General features: G+C 45.6%; 1 long non-coding RNA gene and 1 pseudogene across 2 annotated transcripts in view; one reads left to right on the top strand and one right to left on the bottom strand.

Moving 5' to 3' along the window:
- LOC309662923 (nucleoporin p58/p45 pseudogene) overlaps positions 1 to 2,335 on the top strand; it is a 5,299-nt pseudogene extending 2,964 nt beyond the window's left edge. Inside the window, exon 2 of the transcript in view lies at positions 611 to 2,335. The product of the transcript in view is annotated as a nucleoporin p58/p45 pseudogene (transcript). The remainder of the gene's footprint in view (positions 1 to 610) is intronic.
- LOC309662635 overlaps positions 1 to 11,433 on the bottom strand; it is a 930,148-nt gene that overhangs the window by 731,008 nt on the left and 187,707 nt on the right. The gene's annotated exons all lie outside the window — the stretch shown is intronic.

Below are 11,433 nucleotides of genomic sequence, written 5' to 3'. Positions count from 1 at the left end.
AAGCCAGTATCTGCAGCATTAAATTCACATGGCTTGGTTTAGCAATATGGTCTCAACCCAGTTTTCTAGTGTTTTGTGCTCCCACCTCTCCCTTCCATGTCCCCAGCTTTCAGTCAGCCTGCAGTGGTCACTGTCCTGTGCTTTTGCCCCCTTACACCTGCCTTACCACACCTGGAGAAGTCTTTTAAGGCTCACTTCTCAAGATGCCTTCCACCCCAGCACACATGATCTAAGACACTCCAGGAGTAACTGTAACTAATTAAGGCCCAGGTTCTCAGTCTGGGGAATTTTGCAGGCTCTCCCAGGGGGAGGAAGGAAGGAGGGTAAAGTTCAGGACCAGGGAGACTGATATGCCCCTACCTTTAAGTAACAGTTCCTTTAAAGCTAAAAGTAAATGCAACGTCCTCTTTGAAGCCCCTCTGATCACCACAACTCTTTGCAATGCCTGGTCACTAATCTACCTCCAGACTCTGGAAAAATGCCTGCCACCTAGTAGTCAAAAAGAAATGAATGGGGAGGTGCGTGCGGGCGGCCGCTGGTTACCTGCGTTGCGCCATCTCCACATCCTCGGGCCGGTCTTCGCGGCCGCTGGGCTCCGCGTTCGCGCAAGGTCGCGGCTGGGCGGGAGCGATGCTGCCCGGCCCGCTTGGGCCTTGAGGCGGGAGCGGCGAACCGACCCATTAGCTTGCCGACCGCGCCGAGCCCGCAGCCATGTCCGGGGGGGGTCTCCTTCGGGAGCAGCACGCTGGGCTCCTCCACCGTGGCCGCCAGCGGGAGCGGCAGGGGCGGCGGTTTCTCCTTCGGGACCGCGGCGTCTAGCCCTTCTGTGGGGCTCAGCTTTGGGACTCTGGGGAGCACGGCGACTCCAGTGACAACATCTGCTCCTTCTGGTGGTTTTGGAACCGGGCTCTTTGGATCTAAACCTGCCACTGGGTTCACTCTAGGAGGAACGAACACAGGCCCGCCGACCACCACGTCTGCGTCCACGGCAGGCTTCAGCTTAGGCTTCAGCAAACCCGCGGCGTCCGCCACACCGTTTGCGCTGCCCATCACGTCTGCCTCGGCTGGCGGTCTCACGCTCTCGTCTGCTCTGACGTCGACTCCTGCAGGACTTGGACAGAATGCTTTAGGTCTGTCTCTGGGAACTGCAGCAGCTACTTCATCTGCAGGCAACGAAGGCCTTGGAGGGTTAGAGTTTAGCAGCTCATCGGATAAAAAGAGTGATAAAACAGGAACAAGACCAGAGGATAGTAAAGCACTGAAGGACGAGACTCTGCCTGCCGTCATCTGCCAGGACGTGGACAGCCTGCAGAAATTTGTGAAGGAACAAAAACAAGTTCAAGAAGAAATTAGTAGAATGTCTTCAAAAGCGATGCTTAAAGTGCAGGAAGTTATTAAAGCTCTGAAGCAGCTTCTGTCGCTGGCTGCCAGTGGGCTGCAGAGGAACACTCTCAGTATTGACAAACTGAAAATAGAAACTGCTCAGGAGTTAAAAAATGCTGAAATAGCTTTAAGAACCCAGAAAACACCACCTGGACTCCAACATGAAAATACAGCTCCTGCTGACTACTTCAGAATCCTGGCTCAGCAGTTTGAGGTGCAGCTCCAGCAGTACAGACAACAGATTGAAGAACTGGAAAACCATCTTGCCACCCAAGCGAACAATTCACATATCACCCCTCAAGATTTGTCAATGGCTATGCAGAAAATTTATCAAACATTTGTAGCTTTAGCTGCACAACTTCAGTCTATTCATGAAAATGTGAAGGTGCTCAAAGAACAGTACCTTGGCTACAGGAAAATGTTCTTGGGAGACGCTGTGGATGTGTTTGAAGCCAGGCGAGCAGAAGCCAAGAAGTGGCAGAATGCGCCCAGAGTCACTACTGGACCCACCCCTTTCAGCAACATGCCAAACGCAGCAGCCGTTGCCATGGCTGCAACACTTACACAGCAGCAACAGCCTGCTACAGGGCCACAGCCATCTCTGGGAGTTAGTTTTGGAGCGCCATTCGGCTCAGGTATTGGCACTGGCTTGCAGTCAAGTGGCCTAGGTTCTTCAAACCTTGGAGGCTTTGGAGCTAGCTCTGGTTTTGGATGCAGCACCACAGGGGCCTCCACATTTGGATTTGGAACAACAAATAAACCCTCAGGAAGTCTTAGTGCAGGCTTTGGCAGCTCAAGTACATCTGGGTTTAACTTCAGCAACCCTGGCATCACGGCATCAGCTGGTTTGACATTTGGGGTGTCCAATCCTGCCTCTGCAGGTTTTGAAACAGGAGGACAACTCCTTCAGTTGAAGAAACCTCCAGCTGGAAACAAAAGAGGAAAAAGATAAACATATGGGTTGATGTGTTGAGAGAATCTGTAGCAGCATCGTTCATTCTCTGAGTCTATTTTTCTAAAGTTGATGCAGTAACTAAATTGCATCCCAGGAGATTTACGAAGTTTTGATAGTTTTTCCTTACTTCTGAAATTTGAACTCTGTTCTTGTTTGCCATGCTAAACAACTTTTCTCTTGTGTATTTGAAACCTAGTTGTGTATTTTTCATTATTTTGATTCTCAGTGTAAGAAATATTACATCGCTGATTGGTAAATCCTACTACTATTTAACCTAGTGTTTTAGCAATGTTTTTGTTGATAAGGTTTACATTACGTGAATACATGCACATTTGTTTCTTATATAGGTGGTATGAACTCTAGGGCCTGTACCAGAATCACTTTGTTCCTTGATAAAAGGCCTTTTGAACTACACTGCAGGGCATCTTGTGAATATGTATGTAAAATATATACAGGATAATACACACAATTGTGTGTGCATATAGAATATATATTTACAGACCTACAACTTTTGCCTCAGACTGTTCCCCTTTTCTAAGGGTATTCCATTTTTCACCTTTTATGCTTCAAATCCTCAGTGCTTGTAGAACAAGGAGCTAAAGGTACCAAGTCATTGTAGGTATTTGCTTAAAGACTTAGTGAAATGGTTACTGGTGTAAATATTGACCAACTCAACTTCATTGCCCCCAGTCTTGCCCGTTTTTGTTGCCATGTTAATCTTAGCAGCTACTCCAGATGAGGGCTGCTGAGACTCATCAAACCGATTTCAACAACTTTATTATCCTATGTATCCTCATATCTGAGATGAACCTTCAAGAGCATATTTGAACTCCAGACTGGTGTTCTGGGGGCAAAGAGCTATTAAGCCAAATTGATTCTATGCAGGTGAAGGATGACTATTATTTCAGTGGAAACTTTTCTCGCTGTTCCAATAGAGAGTTCTTTCTTACAGGGCTATTGATGTTGACACCAAATGGAGTCGCTTATCAGCCTCTTCTATGTCTTAAGTAAGTGCTTAATTTGGAATAAAGGAACAGTATATTTTAAGAAAAAAAGTATTCTTTGTAGCAACAGTAAACTATCCCCCGTTTTAACAGTGAACAGAGAGCTCCAGGTAATAAGATATATAGACATGTCAGGTTGCATCTGTGTGTCATTTGTGTTAGTATTAGTGACAGAGAGTGGGTGAAAAAGAGAGCCCTTGGAAAGAGAACTGCCTTAGCCATGATTTCAGACAGAAACCGTTAGGTAGACCTATTTTATCTTTCAAGTGCAGTTTTCAGATGGGATGTGAACGTGGAATTTCATTGAAAATAGTTTAATTTTTTTATATAGAAGGTTTTGTACATAATGTGCATCAAGTGAATATTTTCAGAATCATTTTCACCAAGGCACCTTTTTTTCTAAAATAGGTATTACATATACACACACACACACACACACACACACACACACACACACACACACATATATTTTAGTATAACGTTAGTTGGGTTTGATTATAAAAGTGTTGTCAAATCTGTTTTATTTATATGCATATAGCGATGATTGGCTTTTGGAATTGAAATTTTTGCGCCTTGATGCATTAAAATAAGGAAAATGCTTTGTTTCTGAGCATGAAAGTTGTTTTTATTTTTGCATACTTCCCTAATACTGCGGTCCCCAGATCCAGGTTTTGGGGAAGGGTAGGAAAACATGTGGTTTTGTGTTTTGAATTACTGTCAGAATTAAATACACAATTACAACAAACTTTTTTTAAAAAGGACATTGCATTGTGCTGCAAAAATCTGGATATTTACATTTCTTGTGTTTTTTTCTTTATATATTTTACATTTTAATATGTTGACCATTGGGAATTTGTAACAGATCAATTTGTGACAGGAGTTTAAATGTGTCGTCACTGTGTCCATTGTCTCCACTTTGTCCAGAGCCTGTCATTATGTAAACAATAAAATTTACTGTGTCAGTTGCTTTGAATCTTAAAAAAAAAAAAAAAAAAAAAAAAAAGAAATGAATGGTTTGAAATGTTACCCTCACTACTTTCCACTTTGAATTAGGAGGAGTTGAGCTGGGGGAGCCACTGTGGCCTCCGAGCAGGCAGAAGTGGTGCCCTGTGCTTCCTGGTGTGCCCGTCACCCCAGCACCTAGCGCCGACCCATTACAGAGGCATAAGTGTTTGCTCGGTGCGGGGCAAGGAAGAAGAACGGAACTAGCGTGTGTGACTGTCTGTTACGCCCTAGGCATGCACCAAGCCCTCGCATGTGTTATTTCATCGTCCTAAGATAATGGTGTCCTTACATTACTATGAACACACTGGCTCAGAGAGGCTGTGACTACCCCACACAGAGCTAGTAAATGACAGAGCCAGGTCCAGTCCTGGTTTTATCTGACCCGAGTCCAGGCTCTTTCCACTGAAACTGTTTTGCCAGCTGGGGTAGGGAGTGGAGTAGGGAGTGGGGTAGGAAGTGGTTCGGTTAGAGTGGTAACCGGAGGAGAACTTTATGGAAGGACTACTCTACAGGTGATGGGCAGGGGATAGGAAACACAAGGGACAGTGCAGTTCTCCAGGGCTAGGGACAGTGGGACTGTGTCACCACCTCTAGGTCCTGACAGGTGCGGGGAGTGAGCAGTTATGGAACTTGGAGGGACAGAGTTTCGAGGACAGGGCCACCTGACTGCAGTTGTGACCTCTGACCTCTGGTTGTGGGATGACCCTTTGGGCGGGAGACGAACAAATACCCCAGCCCCACTGGCTCCTGGCCGACCCTCTCCTGTGGGGCTCTCCATTGGCCAAACCCAGCTGAAGCTGGAGGACAAAGGGCCCCCTGCTGTGTCCACCCAGGCCAGCCCTGAGCACAGTGGAGAAGGGTGGAGATGGGTTTGGGGACAAATGGAAGGTAGGCAGCCAAATGAGGCCAAAGAAGATATGTGGGTTTGGGGGCGTATTGACCCTTCAGAGGTGAAGGCCGGATACCACTTTTCACCCACTCACTGAGACAGCTCCTAACCGGCCTCCCTGCTCCCATGCTCCACCCCTCAACCCATTCTCCACTCAGAACCAGAGGGTTTTCTTAAAATACAGCCCAAATCATGTCCCTCCCCTATTCAAAACGATTCAATGGCTTCCCTATAAGGTAAAACCCCAAATCCTTAACAAGACCCAGGAGGTCCTGCAGATCTGGCCCTGCCCACCTCCCCCGTCTCCTCTTAGGCCATGCCCAGTGCTCACCACTCTCCAGGCACACGAGTCTCCTGGAAATTTCTGGAACACCCCAAGCTCTTTCAGCTTTCGAGTAGCCTCCACCGCCTTCACATAGCTTGTTCACTCAGGGAATAATAACAGCATGCCTGTCACTGCACACACACACACACACACACACACACACACACACCATACACCTATACCCACACACTATATACACATATACCCCTACACACACACCATTCATACATATACCCACATATCACATACACACGTATACCATAAACACACCCATATGATACATGTACATATATACACATATACACACATTCACATATATACCACCCATGTACACTCCCAAACACACACATACATACCATACACACATCCATATCATACACACTCATACATACACACACCATACACACACACTATACACACTTACACACAGTATATGCACACATACCACACACACACCATATATACACCCATACCACACACACACACACACACACACACACACACACACACACACACACACACAGCCTGTGTGACTCAGGCTGCTCTTCGATGCCAGCTTCTCAGAGCAGCTGCCTTGGCCTCTCCAATCTAAGCGGGGTCCCCGTGTGCTGTTCTCTTGGGTGCTGAGTCCATTGTCCTTCAGTGCAGGTATTATTGTTTGTAACAGTACATTTACTTGTGAGGTTAGTGATTAATGTCTATCTTCCCGACTGGTCTGCAAGCTCCAGGCGGGCAGGGGCTGTGCTTATTTCATCCACTCCTGTCTCCCCGTTGTTTAGCACAGCACCTGACACATAGTCTGCCCCTCAGAAATACCTGCTAAATTAGTATTAAAGGGTTGGGTTGAGTCCTGGCTCTGCCATTCCTAACTGTGAGCCCATCAGATGACATTTCACTGTTCTGAGCTCAGTTTCTTCTTAAATTAACTTTTTATTATGGAGAATGTAAAACATGTGAAGAAAGAGGAGAAAAGAGAAGGAGCTCTCATGTCCCCATTTTCTAGCTTCAACACTGGTCAACTTGTGGCTTTGGTTGCATTATCTGTAGACAAGGGAGATTAAAGTGATTTTAAGACTTTTTTGACCGTGACTCACAGTTAAGAAAGACATTTTTTTTTTTTACATGGAGACCCATACACAATACATATATAAATAAAACTGAAACAAAGTTACACAGAACAATAGCAATGCTTATATTCTCATTTTTTTCTAGTCTTTTTTTGAATGTAGGTATCACCCACTTAATTGATGTTACTAATGGGTCATGACCAGCAGCATGAAAAACGCTGCGCTGAATGATCTTCCACCTAGAAAATTGTTAAGGGTCCCCCTTTCCTTGCCAAGGGATGATAGCCAGATCCTGCCCCCTAGTGGTCATGTTTGGAAACTGATCGTGTCTTCCTAGAGGTCAATTTTTGACTGGGGAATAAATTCTTTCCAGGAAAAAGTACTGAGTGCAGGCCCTAGGCCATGCATCTGAGGTGGTGGGCTCTGAGATGAATTACAGCATAGACCCTGACCCAAGAGTCTTCTCCCAACTGATGACCACAGTGTAATTGCTCTAGGTCTGTGCTGTCCAATATGGTAGCCACTAGGCACTGAATGCTTAAAATATGGCTAGTGCAACTGAGAAATCTAATATTAATTTTAATTCATTTAAATTTAAATATAAAAATCGATACTTGTTCCAGTTACTGGAAAACACTCAAATATGTTTGGAACAAACTTTGTATGTCAATTCACTTTTTCAACTCTACATTTTATAAAATCTAGATAAAGATTCAATCTTTCTGATGAAAATTGAACATCCAAATTGAGATGTGCTGTAAGTGTACTCTACATACTGGATTTCAAAGACTTGGCATGAAAAAAATCTCATTAATAATTTTTTATACTGATTAAATGTTGAAATAACATTTTTAGATATGTTGGGTTAAATAAATATATTACTAAAATTAAATTCACCTGTTTCTTTTTACTTTTTAAGTGTGGCTACTGGAAATTTTTAAATTACTCATGTGGCTCACACCATATTTCTGTTGGACAGCACTCACAAAGCTGGAGTTCCTTTTGATATCCCTCCCTCCATCCCCTCCTGTGCATCTTGCATCCTTGATGGAGAAGGAGGAAGCCGCGAGAATCCTCATTCAGACTGGGCTATGGATGGGGGTAGGGATTAGGAGTTAAATGTTGGACCTATTAAGGTTGAGATGCCCATGACCTCACCACTCAGAGAGTGGTCCCCACACCAGCAGCCCAGCATCACCTGGAACACATTAGAAATGCAGACTCTCAGGCCCCACCCACCCTACTGCAGCAGAATCTGCATTTAACAAGATCCCCACGTGATCTGTTTGCACATAAATTTTGAGAAGCGGTCAGCTATTAGATAGCCAAGTGGAGATACAGGTGGCAGTTCTTTTCTTTGCTCAGTGACATAGGAAGCAAAGTCAAGGCTGAGAGTGAGGCTGTGGAGCAGGTGCTGGAGTTTTGAAGAGACTGGAGAAAGTGTGGATGGGAATGTTAACATGAATGGAGGAGAGGAACCTAAGTCTTCTGAACTCAGAGTGAGATCAGTCAGTGCCTTGCGTGTTTTTCTCCTCCTTTTCAGTATGTGGGTGCAGAGCTGCAGTTTTGCCTGCTGAGTACCACAAGGCAGAGAGGGGTAACGGAATGGAGTGATTCTAATGATGGATCTGAGCTGGTTAAGGAGGGAATCGAGGCTGGGAGACACAGGGAAGACAGTTCACAGATGGGCAGTCCCAATGTGGGCACGGAGTTGTTGGCGGCAGGGTCCTTGAGCTGGAAAGAGAGATGGTGGTCAGAGCGTGGGGCGCTTGAAATTGAGATCATAGCGGATGCAGTTAATGGTAATGAGAGGTTCCAGGGCAGCTATTATCTTGGGCTGGAAATAAGAGGAAATGGCTGTTGGGTTTTTTTCGAGAGGGGAGTTGTTTAGACAAATGCAAGTGAAATATGAGGAAGGGTTTCTCAATCTGACCAGGAGGGGGGTTGCAAAAGCTGAGAACCCCCCCACAGGTGGGGATGACTCAGAAGGCAGAGGTCCACGGTGGGCGGCCATGGGCAGGGTGTGAGAGGACACAGCTGGAAGGAACCTGGGCCTCTTGAGCTACCGCAAATTCCTCCATCTACGTCCTGTTTAGTCTTCCAAACGAAATCATATAGCTGGCCAAACTGAGGTTGTGTTAATCACTGAGTCACTGGGTTTCTATCTCACAAACAACAATAGCAATTGAGTTTCTGCTAGGTCCCAAGCACTTTAAAACTGCTATTTTAAATCCTTACCGTCCTATACTATCACCTCCTTTTATATGGATAAGGATACCAAGGCTCAGAGAAGTAATATGACCAATGTCACAAAACCACTGTTAAGCAATTTAAACAGAACCCAGGTCTGTCTAGCACCAAAGCTGGCTGATAATTACTTTCTCCTTCGGGGATTCATTTCCACATTCCCTGAAGATTCTGATTCAGAGATCTAGAAAGAGGACTCTCCAAGCAAATCTATATATTTTCACAAGCCCCTCGGGTGATTCTGATGGTCAGGGAAGATTGGAAAGCATTGTACCCTGCACCCTGCCTGGCCATCGCGGTGTGGTGAATGTCAGGCTGGTTCTGTAGTCCAGCCTTCCTCCTGGGAAGGAGAAGTTCTTATCTAACCTGATTCCAGCTCTGTCTAGTCTGGTAGAGTCACTAACAACATCACTGTGTGCCATTTTCAATGCCTTTCACATAGATGATTTCATTTGAGGCATTGAAAGTCGTAGGAGATAGGAAAGAGCAGTACAATTAGACCCATTAAACCCATTAGAGATAAAGAGGTGGGCCCAGGCCTCACAGCCACTCCTGGCAAAGCTGGGACATGCTCTTGCTCCTGGGACATTGAATCCACCATTCTTCCCACTCCCTATTTCTTTATGAAAGTGCTAACTAATGTTTATGGATATTAAGTCTAATTTTTAGGGGAAAGAACTCTAATGTCCTTCCCCCTACTCTAATATCTGTCATTCCTGCCTGAGAGCCTTGCCCTGATGCCAATTTAGAGCATTAGAATTCCTTAAATTCCATGGATGATGGGGATGGGCTGTGCTGAGGCCTAGAGATAAATGAGACTTTGTCCTTGCCTTCCAAAAGGAGAAAGAGGCATATTTACTCCAGGCCAGGTTAAATGCCTCAATTCAGTAATACAAAGCCTTCTGGAAAAGGGCAGCTTCTTTGAGAAAGTTAGTGAGAAATGAAAAGACCTCTCTTGGGTGGAGTAACACATAAGCTCTAAGTAACAGGGCATATGGCAGGAGGAATGTGTGGAACCAGTTAGTGGAGCCCTGGGGTTGGGCAGCAGAGAAGTTTCTCTGGATCCTCTGAAACCAAGTCCCCCTAAAACTGAGTTCCCTTACTGACTTTATGATTAACCTCTCTATCCAAAACTTCATTCCCTTTCTTGTCCCCTCTGATTTCAATTCTATGCTAACCGAACACTAATCGAGTCAGATGACTAAAATTGCTGTTGTCGGTAACATCGTTAATATACTAAAATTGTTATTATGGATATCATCATTAACATACAAACTCAGGTTGTTTCTTCTGGGCATGATGAGCTAATGGACCCTGGAGTCATGGATCACCTGGGCAGAGAATTGTAAACAAGAGACATCGCGACTCCCAAAACTATGATTAAGAAATGTCACAGAAATGTCATAAAATGATGATTAATCCCAGTCTCTTTGTGCTTCCCCTTTAAAAAGCCCCCTAACTCAAAGACCAAGTTGGAGTGGATTTGAGGCTTGCCTCCCACTCCACTCCCTTGCTTGGCGCCCTGTAATCAACCCTTACTTTGCTGCAAACTCCAGCTGTCAGTGTTTGGCTTTCCGTGCCGTGGGCAGGCGAGCCCTTTGCTCGGTTTTACCCCCACTCCAGTCAAGTTTTCCCACCCACTCCCTGGGGTCCATCTGGGCTCCAGGGAACCACTCCACCCCCTGTCATCAATCACTAAGCTTAGGCTACTCCATCCCTAAAATAAACATCAGCCTGATGCCTTTCATCCCCCAACCTTCCTGCGGCCACTGACTTGACTCTCCTCCCAGAGCAGGGTCACCAGAAAAATACATGACACCCACTTAAATCTGAACTTCAGATAAGAAACAAATAAATAGTGTAAGTATTTCCCAACATTGTATGGGGCAATGGGACATACTTATGCTAAAAGTGATTTGTTGTTTGTCTGAAGTTCAATTTAACTGATCGTCCTGCATCTTTCTTTGCTGAAGCTGGCAACTTTACCCAGGGGTACCACCAAGCTTCCCCTGTCCTCCCAACCTCCCTCTAGATGGCTGTTGACAGTCTCTTGGCTCCCTGTTGCCCTAGGGTAAAATTTCAATTCCTGGACCCCTGCTTCCTTGCCCAGCCCTATTTCTTACCACTCTCGCCCCACTCCACCCGCCCCATCCAAGATTGCTGGGACAAGGGGCCCTAAGCTCCTTGCTTCAGATGCTGTTCTGTCTGCCTGGAGAACCTGCTTCCCTGCCCCTGCACGAGCTAGGCTGATTCTTAAACATCCACCAACATGGAATCAGGTGTTACTGCCTCTCCAGAGTCTTTCTTTCTTTTTTTTTTTTTTCCCCAGCCGCCATGTGGTGCGGCTTGTGGGATCCTAGTTCCCCGACCAGGGATCGATCTGGGTCCCCTGCAGTGGAAGCCTGGAGTCCTAACCACTGGACTGCCAGGGAATTCCCCCTCAAGAGTCTTTCTTGAAACATCCCTCACTCCCACACCATGCTCCTTTTTCTGGGATCCCACAGAACCAAGTGAACACTCCTCTATCCCAGCACTGGTAAAATTGACAAAATTGTAAT

Source organism: Balaenoptera physalus, assembly GCF_965194825.1.
Source record: "Balaenoptera physalus genome assembly, chromosome: 6".
In the NCBI taxonomy this organism is placed as follows: domain Eukaryota; kingdom Metazoa; phylum Chordata; class Mammalia; order Artiodactyla; family Balaenopteridae; genus Balaenoptera; species Balaenoptera physalus.
Note: the sequence above shows the minus strand (reverse complement) of the source record. Positions and strands in the feature narration are given on the sequence as shown.